This window comes from Phyllostomus discolor, chromosome 4 (assembly GCF_004126475.2).
Source record: "Phyllostomus discolor isolate MPI-MPIP mPhyDis1 chromosome 4, mPhyDis1.pri.v3, whole genome shotgun sequence".
Classification (NCBI taxonomy): domain Eukaryota; kingdom Metazoa; phylum Chordata; class Mammalia; order Chiroptera; family Phyllostomidae; genus Phyllostomus; species Phyllostomus discolor.
In genome coordinates, this window is record NC_040906.2 from 76,947,529 (window position 1) to 76,961,206 (window position 13,678).

The following is a 13,678-nucleotide window of genomic DNA, read 5'->3' on the forward strand; positions in this document are numbered from 1 at the left end:
ATCTATCTATCTATCCTCTCTCTCTCTCCCCCCCCTTAAACACACACACACACACACACACACACACACACTGTTATCTGAGGAAAATTCAAACTAATGTACCTAGTACAAGCATCTTATAAATGTGTGACTGGACTTCAGGGGAAGTTTTCTCTCTTATACTATTTAAAGTGAAAAGGTCCGTGTCCTTATAATACTTACCATAATCTTTAAGATGGCAGCTTCCTATTGAGAAATGTTATATTAATGATGACACTTGAAATACATGGCGGAATAAAACTCTCAGGGTTCTCCAGAAAAACCTGCATTTTTCTCATAATATCTATCAGATTGAATTATTCCTATTTCTATATTTGTTTTTTCACCTTCATTATGATCTCCTTAAATTCAGAATTTGTTCCTTCTGTCTCTATCCCTGAAGTGAATGACAGTAGTAATAATAAGCACTCAAAAGTTTCTCATATAAATGAATTAAATGACAACAGTCTATAATACTAAAATTAATCAAACAATGGAATTTATTATTTTTTTATTGGCATAAAATTCACCACTTTTGCCTGCCTGGTGATAGTATATGCAGTACTACTTTTGTGAGAAATGATTGTTCTTCATCAATGAGGAAAGCTCTTGAAGTAAATGAAAGTTGGGAACACTTATGATGAACAAAATAGGCCTTGAAAAATTTTATTAAAAGTAGAAGTTAACTGGTAATATTATAAAAATTTAGGTTATGCCAAAGCAAATATAGTTTAGATGACACATTATATATTGCTTTAATTGCCATTTTGAAAACGCATATATGAATTAGTTTTTTAAACTCCTCCCTCCATTTCCTTCCTTTCTTTCTTCCTTAACTCTCTTTTTTTATTTTTATGTCTTTTAATATTTCTTTCACTTGTAATTTAAAATTGTTTATGTCAACATTATCTTTGACTGCAACACTTTCCTATATAGTCAGATCTTCATTAATTGATCTGTGTAGTTCAATGTCTTCACCTGTATTACTGAAAAATCTTAAAATCTTAATAGACATTATAGTCATATCAATTATAGTATTATTTTTAAGTTGGATGGGCTATTTGAAGGTTACTCTGCATACATAAATAGATTCCCAGGTTTATAATATTATATTATTCAGTTGAAAACAGTTTTTCTGCCACTTTGAGACATTAGATGAACTTCTGTCATCATTATTCAGAAGTTGTGGTTGTCCTTACAATGACCTTTAGATGTCTTTGCTTTGGGAACACGTATTTTTACCGTAACAGCATCTTGGAATATGTGACTTCACAAGTCAATACTGTTCTTCTTGTGACCTACTTTCCAGATAGCAATGTGACACTTGGGAAACATACATTGATAAATGAGGATCTTTGTTGAACATTAGAACAAAAAGAACTAAATTGGGTCTCTAGATATTAATTATTCTCAAAGACACAGTCCATCTAGTGATGTTCAAATTGAGAAACAATTTTACACTTTAACATGATTGAGTATGGAAACGTTTTAGACCTGCAGTGCAGTAAGCAATATTACAAATGAATTAGGAAGAAGGAAAAAAAAACTTATGACCACATGTATAAATTAAATTGAGAATGGTAATGTTCCCAGCCCTGAGACATTTTGGCTATGCAAAACTATCTAATTCAAAATCTGAAAAGAAAAGATAATTTACCTTCTTCTGCTCAGTCTATTAATGCCCCAGGGGCAGTTTGCTTTATAAAACAGATCAAAGCACTTTTAAAATGATGTATCTTGATCAAAATCAACGTAAATGATTTGGATGAGTGCTCACCACAGGAAAAAATTACAAGTGTATATATCCTTTGACTTTTTATTCTTGCATAATGTTAGCTTATTTTATGTGTAAAAGTATATGTAATTAACTTATCTTGCCAAATGTATACTATTTATGTTGATTATGTAGATCCATTCTTGTTATGAGATCAGATTAAATAATGTTTATGAAAATGATTTTAGAATATATAATACATTATACAAATGGAAGTGATTATTATGATTATAATCTTAGATAGTGAGAGTAATTGTTGTGAACATCTTAAAATTGCTCCCAGCTTAGACAATCAGTTTGTCAGTCGTTTGTGTTTATTTCATGAGTAAAACACATGGAATTCTATATTGTGCTAACTTGTGAGATAGAAAGGAAGGAGAATATATATGACCAGTGTCTTTTGGATGACTTCACAATTTGAAACAAGCAGTGATAATCTTAAATGTATGTGAAAGATGATATATGCATATTACATAACAAATGCCAAGTGTATAAATCATGGCCAGGTTCATACAGACCATATACTCTCAAGGAACAGTAAGAAAAAACAAATGCAGCCAAATAACTACAGTAAAATGGGCTAAAGAGACAGGTTTGTATTTGTATAAGGCATGAGTAAAACAGGTTGGGTAGTTTAGCACAGTGGTAGCATTCAGCATGCCATAACCCCAAATCTGACTGAAGCTTTTTTTTTTTGCTTGATCAGCTCAGTGTCACATTTTCTCCCCTTCCTGCCTCCCTCCCTCCCTTCCTTTGTTCCTTATTTTCAAGAGAAAATGTAAACCCTTTATACAGAAAATTATAAATCTGTATTGTGGCTTTCAAAAAATGGTTCAATAAAATATGTATGCTAATGACTGTGAGATTTTTTTTTACCCTACTCAAAAGCTGGCAAATTAGCCTGTTACTATTTCATAGATTCTGTCAGACGGCACAAGATTTCTGAACTACAGACAGAGAAATTCCACTACTCAACAGCTAAAGAAACAGCAGAGAATTGCCTATTGCTTTGGTCACCATAACCTCACCCCACCAAACCACAGGGTGATATGATGGACCCAGTGAGGTGCCTACACAAACAGTGGGCTGAATTACAGGAGAGGGACACTGAGTTTGGGGAGCCCACTGCTTCCATAGCAGGCAATAAGTAAACTTATTTTTGTTTGTTTTTGTTTTTTGAGATGAGGGGAGGCATTACCTCATCTCTCCGAGTTACCACCTAGTGAACAATACTAGGGAATGTCCTGTTCCTGTCCACTAGGGAGCAGTCACAGCCAACAAAGTGAGTAGTAGGAATAAAAGAGGCCCAAGGAGAAATATCTTCCCCAACATGTACCATGTTCATAAATGGTATGTATAAAAGGATGCATTTATAAATCATATATATGTATATATGTTAACTCTCTCCAAATTAATATATCACTTTATTGCAAGTTCAATCAAAATTCCAACAAGTTCATTTGAGGCTATAAACATATATAGGTGGCTAGAGGGAGTATATATTGACACAGTTGTTATGGATTTTCATTTGGTGAATATCTAGAAAAATCATGATGGTCATGTTGTGTAATGCAGAATTTCTTTATTTCTTCTTGTAATGTGCTGACCTTAGTGGAACACACACACACACACACAAACACACATACACAGGTGCTCATAGTGCAATGTTCCTATTATTTCAGAGAAAATCTAAATACCAATACGTGAATGGATAGATAAATTATTAAATAATTATTAAAATAATTTAGCTAGATGTGGATTAACCGTGATAGTATTTAAAAACTAAACATGCAATGTTACAAAATGATACATACCGTCTGTGCAAGTAGAAATGAAGAACAATATTATTTATCATTTATGAACTCAAAATACTAGAAAATGACACCATACACAAGAATAATACACAATAAATTGATTATAGCCTTTACCTTTGGATGAAAACAAAAAGAAGGAAATAGAATACAGTGGGAAGCTTTCACTATTTATGAAATGTTCTATTTCTTTAAAATAAAGAGTAAAGTAACTCTGGCAAAATGTTAACAGTAGTCAAATCTGGATGGTGGAACATACACGTCTGTCACAATATTTTTGTTTCTGTTTAATGATAAAAACATTTCAAAATTAAATTAAAGGAAAATGCAGAAATATAAACACTTTGCCTGCCTGCCTGTCTAATAAATGAATGCTACAAAAGCATTAAGAATGTTCATTGATAGCTGCACTTACTGTGTGATTAGCTTTGGGCAAGAGTTATATTCTCATGTTCAAGTTCATGATTTAATTATAATCACTGTGAAAAACAGGAGAATGTATAATAGTTGAAAGGTAACATTTTCCTATGAGGAAATGAATGAGAATAAACAAGACCAATGCTGCTTGGAAGGTTATTTGAAATTGGATTTAAATATTTTGACCCAAAACAATGACAATCAATATTAAAAGCTCTGTAATGAGGAGCAAAATAATTTCTGGGATCTCTTTCAAATGTAATACTATGTTAGAACACCAAATCATATTAGAGGTGTTCATCCTTCTACAATTTCTGATTTACTCTACTAATGCATTTTTAAAAATTCATCCAACTGTTGATAAAATGACAATCTTTTTTAGAATCTTGTGCATTTAGAGATTTCAAAATAGTTTTCTCTGTTTGTCTAATGCTATACATTTTTGTCTGTTTTACTTTAGATTATAAAGTTTTTTATGATTTAAAAATAATACAATACTTATTGCATAATAAAAATAAAACACCACAATAAACAAAGAAACAACAAGCATACCTCTTAACACAAAGAAAACAACTTTTAATAATATTCAGCTTCTTTTAATAATTTTATATGCATACCTTTGCTTTTAAAATAACTGTGATCATAACATACTATATAAAGTATTTTCACTGCTTCTGAAGCTTATTTTCATCTACAATCTATCATTTAAAAGTCTTTTTCTGGCTCTAAGACTGAATAGTGAGAGCAGATTGGACTTAAAATGTGGTAGGGGAAGGTTGAGACAGGCGTTGACTTCTGCCCTTTTAGCTCTCTTCGAAGAGGTCCTGAGGAATAAGAGGGTGGATGAAAAGGTGTAAGAAAATATCAGAGAAATTAATCTTTAAGCCTAATTTAAGAAAATAGTTGCAGGAAAGTTGTATATCATCTGAGATATCAGGTGTTTGTCATTACCAAATACTCTATGTCATCAAAGTCTCTATTTTGCACAAAAAAAGAGAATGAAATGCCATCTGCATGACTAATTGTTGAATATCATAACAAGCACAGAATCCGCTGCCTCGATTTGACCTGTACTGTCCCTAAGTTCGATTGACTTGTAATTTTAGTTTCTGCATTTATTTGCTTTGTAGAAAAAAAAAATCCTCAAAATTTTGTGGCACAACGCTAGGGGAATCAGTCAATGCAAAAAGCCACAATATATCGATTAAAAAAAAACAAACATAGCATCCAATTCCTCATTTAGCATATCTCAGAGATATGCTAAATCTCTGAGATATTTGAAGTGACTAGTTGTGTTGCAGGATATTTTAGGGGAAAAAACTATATGAGCTAGGATTGCATGGTAGATGAATCAGTCCATGTGTATCTGTTCCTTTTCTTTTAAGAAAAAAAATTTAAAAAACTATTTATCATCTCACTTGCTTTGAAAATATAAAAATATATTTTTGCTAAATGACACCTAATCAAGCAAAGAAAGAGGATATATATGAGGGAAGACTCAAAAAAGAAAAAAAAATTATCTCCTGGAGGTTGGGACCCTTGTAGTATAGGTTTCCCCCACTAAGTAAGTGCTCTAGGAACTCATCTGTATCAGTGTACACACTGGCATTGTCATGAGAGGCTGCGTTCAGCTTCAGTGAATTTTTTTGAGGATTCTTTCATGCGTTTGCCCATTACACCATGGGTTATTTACAAGCACAGTTTCCCACACCACACTGAGTGTTAAGCAGTTTTTAACCAAAAATATCAAGACCCCTGTGTCCTATCTTCCCCATTTACCATATCTTACCCCAGTGACTTATTTTTGCTTGTTTGTTTCCATGGATGAAAAAAAGTCCTCAAAGGAAAATGTTTTGCCAATGTGGAAGAGATGAAACGAAAAATGGTAGAAGCACTAAAAGTCATCAAAATTGATGAGTTTATAAATTTTGAGCAGTGGAAAAAAAGTCTAGATAGCTGAACTACCATATTTTTCAGACCATAAGATGTGCTTAGGTTTTAGAGGAGGAAAATAGGAAAAAAATTTTGAAGCAAAAAATGGGGTAAAATACTTAATAACATAAATAACAATATTTCACCAATGTAAATGTAAATAGAACTCAACAGCAGCATTAACAACTATTATTCCTCCCAAATTCGGGGGAAAGTGCATCTTATAGTCCGAAAAATACGGTACATCAAATGGAGAGTATTTTGAAGGTGACTAAAGTTTAAACATGTAAGAATAAATACACAACGTTTTATAAAACTCCAGGTTTGGTGGGTATATATATTCCAAACATAAGTCAATCAAAAAATTCAACTGGAATTTTCATTCCTCAATCATTTTGGTTAATGAAGTTTTACTTAAATAGGTAAAAAAAAAACCCTAAAAATTTTGTGACACAAAATTTCAGACTTGAATAGGTCTGAACTTGTGAGTATCTAATGTTTTGACATAATATTATGTTAAAGGTCTATAACTGCATGTTATCAAGTATAGTGTCCACTAGACATATATGGCTAATAAACATTTAAAATGTGGCTAGTCAAAATTGAGATCATTGTAAAATACATACCAGACTTTAGAATATTTTATATGAAAAAATGAATAAAATTACCTCATCAATGTTTTATATTTATTACATGTTAAATATGTGATAATATTTTGGATATTTGGATAAAGACATTATTAAAATGTATTTCATCTTTGTAAATTTTCAAATGGGCTAATTAAAGTTTAAATTATATGGATTTAAACTTTATGCATTTATGATTATTTCTATTCATCTGGAGCTCAATTAACAATGACAAGGATATATACAACATGCTAAAGAATTTTCTTATTTTTGAATATAGAACTCTAAAATATTTATATTTTTGTGCAAAATTAAAAGATTATTTTAACTCTGAATAAATTTTCTAAGATTTCTGTCAAGATTCAACATGTAAGTGTTGAACTTATCTGGAGTTACTAAAAGATGCTGTACCAATTTCCAGCAATTTATTTTATACATTTTGTTACTTCCATTTTGAACTACTCTCAGAGGTGATGGTAGTTTTTTTTTTATATATATATTCATGTTTAGAGGTTCTATCAGTGTCTATAGAAGATAATTGTTTGTGTTTTAAATTGTAAATATAGGTGCCCATGTCACCTTAAATCTGGTAATATCTAATTTGTATGCCAAAGCATGTGAGCCAAATTAGCCTCCTAAGTAAATTCCAGAAATACACAGTTTCTCCCATGCAGCTGCAGCAGTGCTGGATCCAGGCAGGACTCCATCTGCACATTAGCCCTTCTAAAAACCCCTTTTAAAAACTATATTTGAATATAATTTTAAACTTCTAAAAGATGAATAATTATATCATGGAAAATGTACATAGAAATGTTCTTCTACCACTTTAAAATATAAAATTAAAACCTCACAAATGATGATCTAAAATCTACAAACCTAAAAATGAAGTATATTGGGTTGGCCAAAAAGTTTGTTGTTTTCTTCCCAGGTGATGGCCCCAATAGCATTTAGTTGTTTTTAGCTTCATTTAAAACTCTTTTGTAGCCCTGGCTGGTGTAGCTCAGTGGATTGAGAGCAGGCTGCAAACCAAAGGGTCGCCAGTTTGATTCCCAGTCAGGGCACATGCCTGGGTTGCGGGTCAGGTCCCCAGTGGGGGCCATGTGAGAAGCAACCACACACTGATGTTTCTCTCCCTCTCTTTCTCCCTCCCTTTCTTTCTGTCTAAAAATAAATAAATAAAATTTAAAAAATAAACTTTTGTTAGATTGTACTGTGACAGCTGTCAAATCATTGAACATTTAAAAAAGCTTATCAAAATTGATGATTTTTGTAGCCATTTAAATATTGAAGATGGAAGGGAAAAGGCAATATTTTTGGCATATAATGCTTTATTATTTCAAGAAAGATAGCAATGCAACTGAAAAGCAAAAAAAAAAAAAAGATTTGTGCAGTATATGGAGGAGTTTCTGTGACTGATCAAATGTGTCAAAAGACATTTGTAAGGCTTTGTGCTAGAGATTTCTCTCTGAACAATGCTCCATGATCAGGTAGACCAATTGAAGTTGATAGCAATCAAATCAAGACATTAATTAAAAATAATCAATGGTATACCACATGGGAGATGCTGATATACTGAAAATATCCAAGTCAATAAAGTTATTGGTGAAAATGAAAAATGTGTCTTTTATTTTATGGAGAAAACACTAAATGGATATTATGGCCAACCCAATATTTTTTTTTAATTCTTTAATTTTATTTTTAATTAAACTTATTAGAGTGACATTAGTTGATAAAATTATGTATGTTTCAAGTGTACAATTCTATAAAACATCATCTGTATATTGGTTTGTGAGTTTATCACCCAAAGTTGCTACTCCTTCTTTCACCATATATTTGACCCCTTTACCTTTTTCAACACCCCACAACTTCCTTTCCCTCAGATAACCACCATGCTGTTTCTGTGTCTATGAGGTTTTTTTGGTTTGCTGTGTCTTGTATATTCATTTATTGCTTACAGTTTTATATCTCACATTTGAGTGAAATCATATGGTTCTTGGCTTTTTCTGTCTGGCATGTTTCACTTAGCATTATACTTCTTCCTAAAGCTCAAAGACCAAAAGAGCAGGGAGAACTCACTCTGCCAGTGATAGGAGAAAAGGGAGTGCTAGGTCAGCCATGTCTTGTTAGTTTTCACAACTTAACCATCATTTAACTGACTTTCTCCCTGGAGAAGAGTGAACACATGAGCAAGGAGCCTGGGTGTCACTCTCACTGAGCAGTCTTAGCAAGAAGAAAATGCTTGGAGTGAAGATGCATATTTCTACTATCAATTCATAAAATGAAGAAAAACTTTTTTTTAGATTTTATTTATTTTTATTTTTAGACGGAAGGGAGGGAGAAAGAAAGAGAGAGAAAAACATCAATGTGTAGTTGCTGGGGGTCATGGCCTGCAACCCAGGCATGTACCCTGACTGGGAATTGAAACTGTGACCCTTTGGTTCGCAGCCTGTGCTCAATCCACTGAGCTACGACAGCCACAACAAAACTTTTTTTTTAAATTAAAAACTAATTGGGTCAACTGTAATAGAATAAACAATAAAACATTAAAAAATACATATCCTAAAAAAATATCAAGTGTGACCATGTGGAGAGCGGTGAGTGAGATTTTGCGAAGCTTCTCTTCCAGAACTCCATGCAGGCTCCAGGCCTAGGAAGCCAAACTCTTCCCTGTATCGATCTCTGTGCCTGAATATCTGAGAGAGAACAAGAGAACAATTCCAGCGATCTCTCTGCTGATAAAGTTTTTTCTACTAAAAATTCTACTTTAAAATAAAAAATAAAATTAATAACTATTATTTACATATCTTTATAAATATCATATTACTCTTAAATATGATATTATACAATCCTTACATTTTTTAAAAAAAAAATTCAGTAGCTATTTCATTTCCAACTAAAAGACAAGAAAATAGTTCTGAGAGTGAAGATGACTTGCCCAACATTACCTAGCCAAGAAGTGGAAGATGGTCAACCACACTCGGCTGTTCTATGTGTTGTATTTTCATTGAAATTAAACATAATATCTCAAAACTTCTACAACCAATTGGGTCCAAGTTTTGTGAACAAAAAGTGTCAGAATGGTGATTATAATTACTAAAAACAAAATAAGGAAAAATAGGTCTTTTCTCTCTCTGGTTCTGAAGTATAGTTTTGAAGAGAAGTTCCAAAATTTTTTGACATACCATATTTGTATTTCTAGACTTGGTGCAAAATACACCAAAAATTTACTTTGATAAAGGATACTACTCATTTAAATAATACAATCTAATAAATTTATCTTAAAGTCATTAAAATCTTACATTTTGTATATTTATTTATAGTCAAATTTCATTGCTATATATATTTAAATATATATGGGTCACTATCATGGCTATGATTTATGGATAGTACTGAATATTTGTAAAGCAAAGTGTTTAACAATAAATTTATTTTTATTTCAGGATATAGTATAGGTATTTTGAGATTAAAGGAAACTTCATCTTCTCTCTTGAACTTGATTTTTTTGGAAGGCTGTTAAAATATTACATGATAAGCATTGAAATTTAATCCAAAAATTTCCAGTCTTTTTTTCTATAAAGTCTAATTAAAGAAATTATATGTAAATTATATAACATTTTTTTATTGCTTTCTATTCACTAGGCTTTTTTATTTCTTTCAGGACTCTATGATTCCAACAGTGGTATTATTTTAATACATGTCCTTATAAGTTTAAAAATGGTGCATATTATTTGCTCAGACTGTTGGATTTATGTCCTATTTCTTAAGCAAACTCTTTATGATTTCAATGGATTTTTTCCCTGATTAAGAACTATAAAACTATAGAACCTGTTAATATTGCTATATAATCAGCTCATAGATTAGTAGTTTTTTTTTACATAAGTATGAGGATTTACATTTCTAACACTTTTATTGTATCAGAGAAGCTACTTGGACTTGTTTCTTTTCATTTCATACCACTATTGATGTATAATTTAATGATGAAAGATTTCTAATGCATTTGTTGCTAAATAGAAGATCAGCTTTCCTTTCTATAGGATCACTGTGTTTTATCTTTTCTTCATTAAATTGTCAAGGCTGCTATCCTCAATCACAAGTACATCCTGTACATTAATGTACAACGATGATTGGTGATATAAATGTGCACTCAAGAGCATTTCAATTTTTGAACTTCCTGGTTTTCAGTTTTAGTTAATTATTATACAATTGATTTGAATGTAGGGATGTCATTGATCCACATCTCCCAAAAGACTCACTTACTGTCTGATATCAAACATGGCATTCAAAGAGGTGTGTTAACTCTCTCAGGCAAAAGGGACACTATTGAGTGAATTATAATAGAGTTGTTATTATATTTGAGGGGTTTTTATTCAGGTCATTTACAGCAAACTTCAAAGACACTGCCATGACTCTGTATTCTTGGCCAGTTATACTCTCAGTGTCTAGCCCAGTCAGACACATGATACCACAGAGTTACAAAGCCAATGAGAACCACCTCATTCAAACCACCTCATTCTAAGAAGGCTAGAATCATTATCAATGTTATAACATCATAAAAGTGATAATATATTTGGGGATCAGGAAAAAGTGACCTAACACTTAACACACAGTTTTAGAAGAGTCCAAAGTTCTTCTACTTATTAGCTGTGTGGTATTTGGTAAGTTGCATAACATGGCTAGTTACAGTTTTTTCATATAGTCTTACTGATAATTGACTACTCCATAGGTTTGCATGCAAAATAAAAGTAGATATACAGTAATTTTTGATTTGTATTCTTTTACTTTTATTGTTTCAAGGAACTCACCAACAGAAATTGAAAATTATTTCTTAGTTATTATCTCTTGGAAACACTACCTTTATTATTTTTAAGTTAGAAATTTTTATTAAAAATCAATTTTTAATCAAAAAGTTAAAATGTTCTGAAACATTGCATTGTCTTTGGTGGTTGAGCCAAGGGAGGAGCAGAAAGGTAAGAAGAGTGTTTGAAGTTCAGTCTCACTGCACTGGGCTTAAACCGAAGCTAGAGATACCTTACCATAGATATTTCCTTAGGTGGAGAATTCTTTCTAATTTTTTTGTTATTTTATTGTAATTCCATGAACAAGAGTGAAAATGAGCACTGATTCACTTGTTATCTATGTAGCTCCCGTGCCTCTTCAGTCTTGCAAGCATGGGCTCCTGGGAACTTATTAGTATAGTTACTTTTTTTTACCACTGAGAAAAAACTAGTTGTGTATATAATATTAGTGAGATACTTCAAAGATGTCAAAATTCAATTTCTGATTGTTGACTTGTATTGCTGTTAAAGTGTAGGAATAAAATGTACTTGTTGAAAATCATGTATTTTAAATTATGTTTTAAATCCTACAGCTTTTTCAAAATTAAAGTTGTATATGTGTCACACCATCTTTATTTCTATCATTTAATTCTAGAGGAGAAATCGCAGAAGTGAATCTAACATTTTTTAAAATCATACAAAACTGGATAACTTCATTCCCAGCCTATGGTTTGTTGAGACAAATATTTGGCTTGGGGCACCAAGCCATTAGGAAGAGCACTACCTAAGGAAGATAAATGTATCATCAGAATTCTTCCAAGTAAGAAGCAAAGGGGTGGTACTATATTTAAAAATTAGATTAAATCTTTAAAAATTAATATTTGACATAAAACAGTTTGTTGCGATATTTAACTATTCAGTAGAATACACACTTTTGTTTTAGAAAATAATTATGGCAAATTTTATTTGGAATAAAGATTCATTAATCATAAGTTTGAATTGAAATATGAGTAATAAAAACATATTAGGATAGCATTATAAAACATTAATTTATGATTCCTCAGTGAATTACTTGTATAACAGCAACAAAATTGCTTAATGGTAATTCTCATTTTATAACTTTTATAAGGTGGTTATAGATGGCTAGCCAAACACTATCAGGCTGTTTTAAACCATCCCTTTGAAATTATCTTTATTTGATAGATGAGATAACTGAAGTTCAGAAAGATTAAATCAATTTTCCAAGGTTACTCGAGCCAGAATTTGAACCCAGGAGATCTTCTGATTCCAAGCTCTTTGTTTTTACAATATACCCCAATACACTAAGAGCTCCAGTGATATTTCTGAAACCGCAGTGCAGGACACTTTTGCTTAGTCTCTTCCTGCCGACATCATTGTGCCCCGTTCTGGGCAAAATGCTTGGTGAAGCCATAGAAACTGTGCCTGCTACAGAGGAGTTGCTACAACCCCAGTAGCAGACTAGAACAGAAGCTGACAGTTACAAAATTGTATCAGAGCTTCAGGAACAAGAGTTCACACCAGCCACCACACAACAAGCACAGCAGGCAGCAGCAACTGAAACTGATGAAGAACCAGTCAGTAAAGAAAAACAAAGCCAGAGCAAAGACAGAAAAGGCTCTGTCCAAACTGGGTCTTGACAGGTGACAGGGGTTACTAGAGTAACAAATCCAGAAATATAAAAATATCCTTTGTCATTACAAAATTAGATGTCTACAGGAGCCCAGCCCAGATACCTACATATTTTGGGGGGAAGCCCAGACTGAGGATTTATCTCAGCAAGCACACAGCTGGCAGCTGCTGAGAAATTCAAAGTTCAATGTGAATCTGTCTCAAACATTCAGAAAAGCACCCAGACTCCAACTGAACTAGAGGAGAGTGAAGTAAAAGAAGTTGATGAGACAGGTGTGGAAGTTATGGACAAAGAATTAGTTATGTAACAAGCAAATGTGCTGAGATCAAAGGCAGCCTGAGCCCTGAAGAACAATAGTAACACTATTGTAAATGCTGTTGTAATTAACAAAGTAACCATCTGAATATGAAGACCTTTTCAGTGTTTTAAGGGAGGAACTGTAGCTTGGTATGAAATTTGTACTGTTTCTATTATTAATAAACTTATGGCTTCTTGTGGGATAAATACAGTGACAATGCTGAGAGAGAAGTGAATTGAAAATGTAACCAACTTTACTGTTATCCTGGCTTTATCATTAACTCAGAGTTGAACTAGGAAGATAACTGAATTTACAGGGGAAAGTGAAGCCCAAAGAACTTAACTTGCCCAAGTCTACTCTTGGGCTTTAATGAATA

The 13,678-nt window shown here is 32.3% G+C and overlaps 1 pseudogene; it reads left to right on the top strand.

The window, feature by feature from the left end:
• The first annotated feature begins 12,768 nt into the window (after positions 1-12,768).
• On the top strand, positions 12,769-13,407 carry LOC114495494 (annotated as a pseudogene).
• The last annotated feature ends 271 nt before the right edge of the window (positions 13,408-13,678 follow it).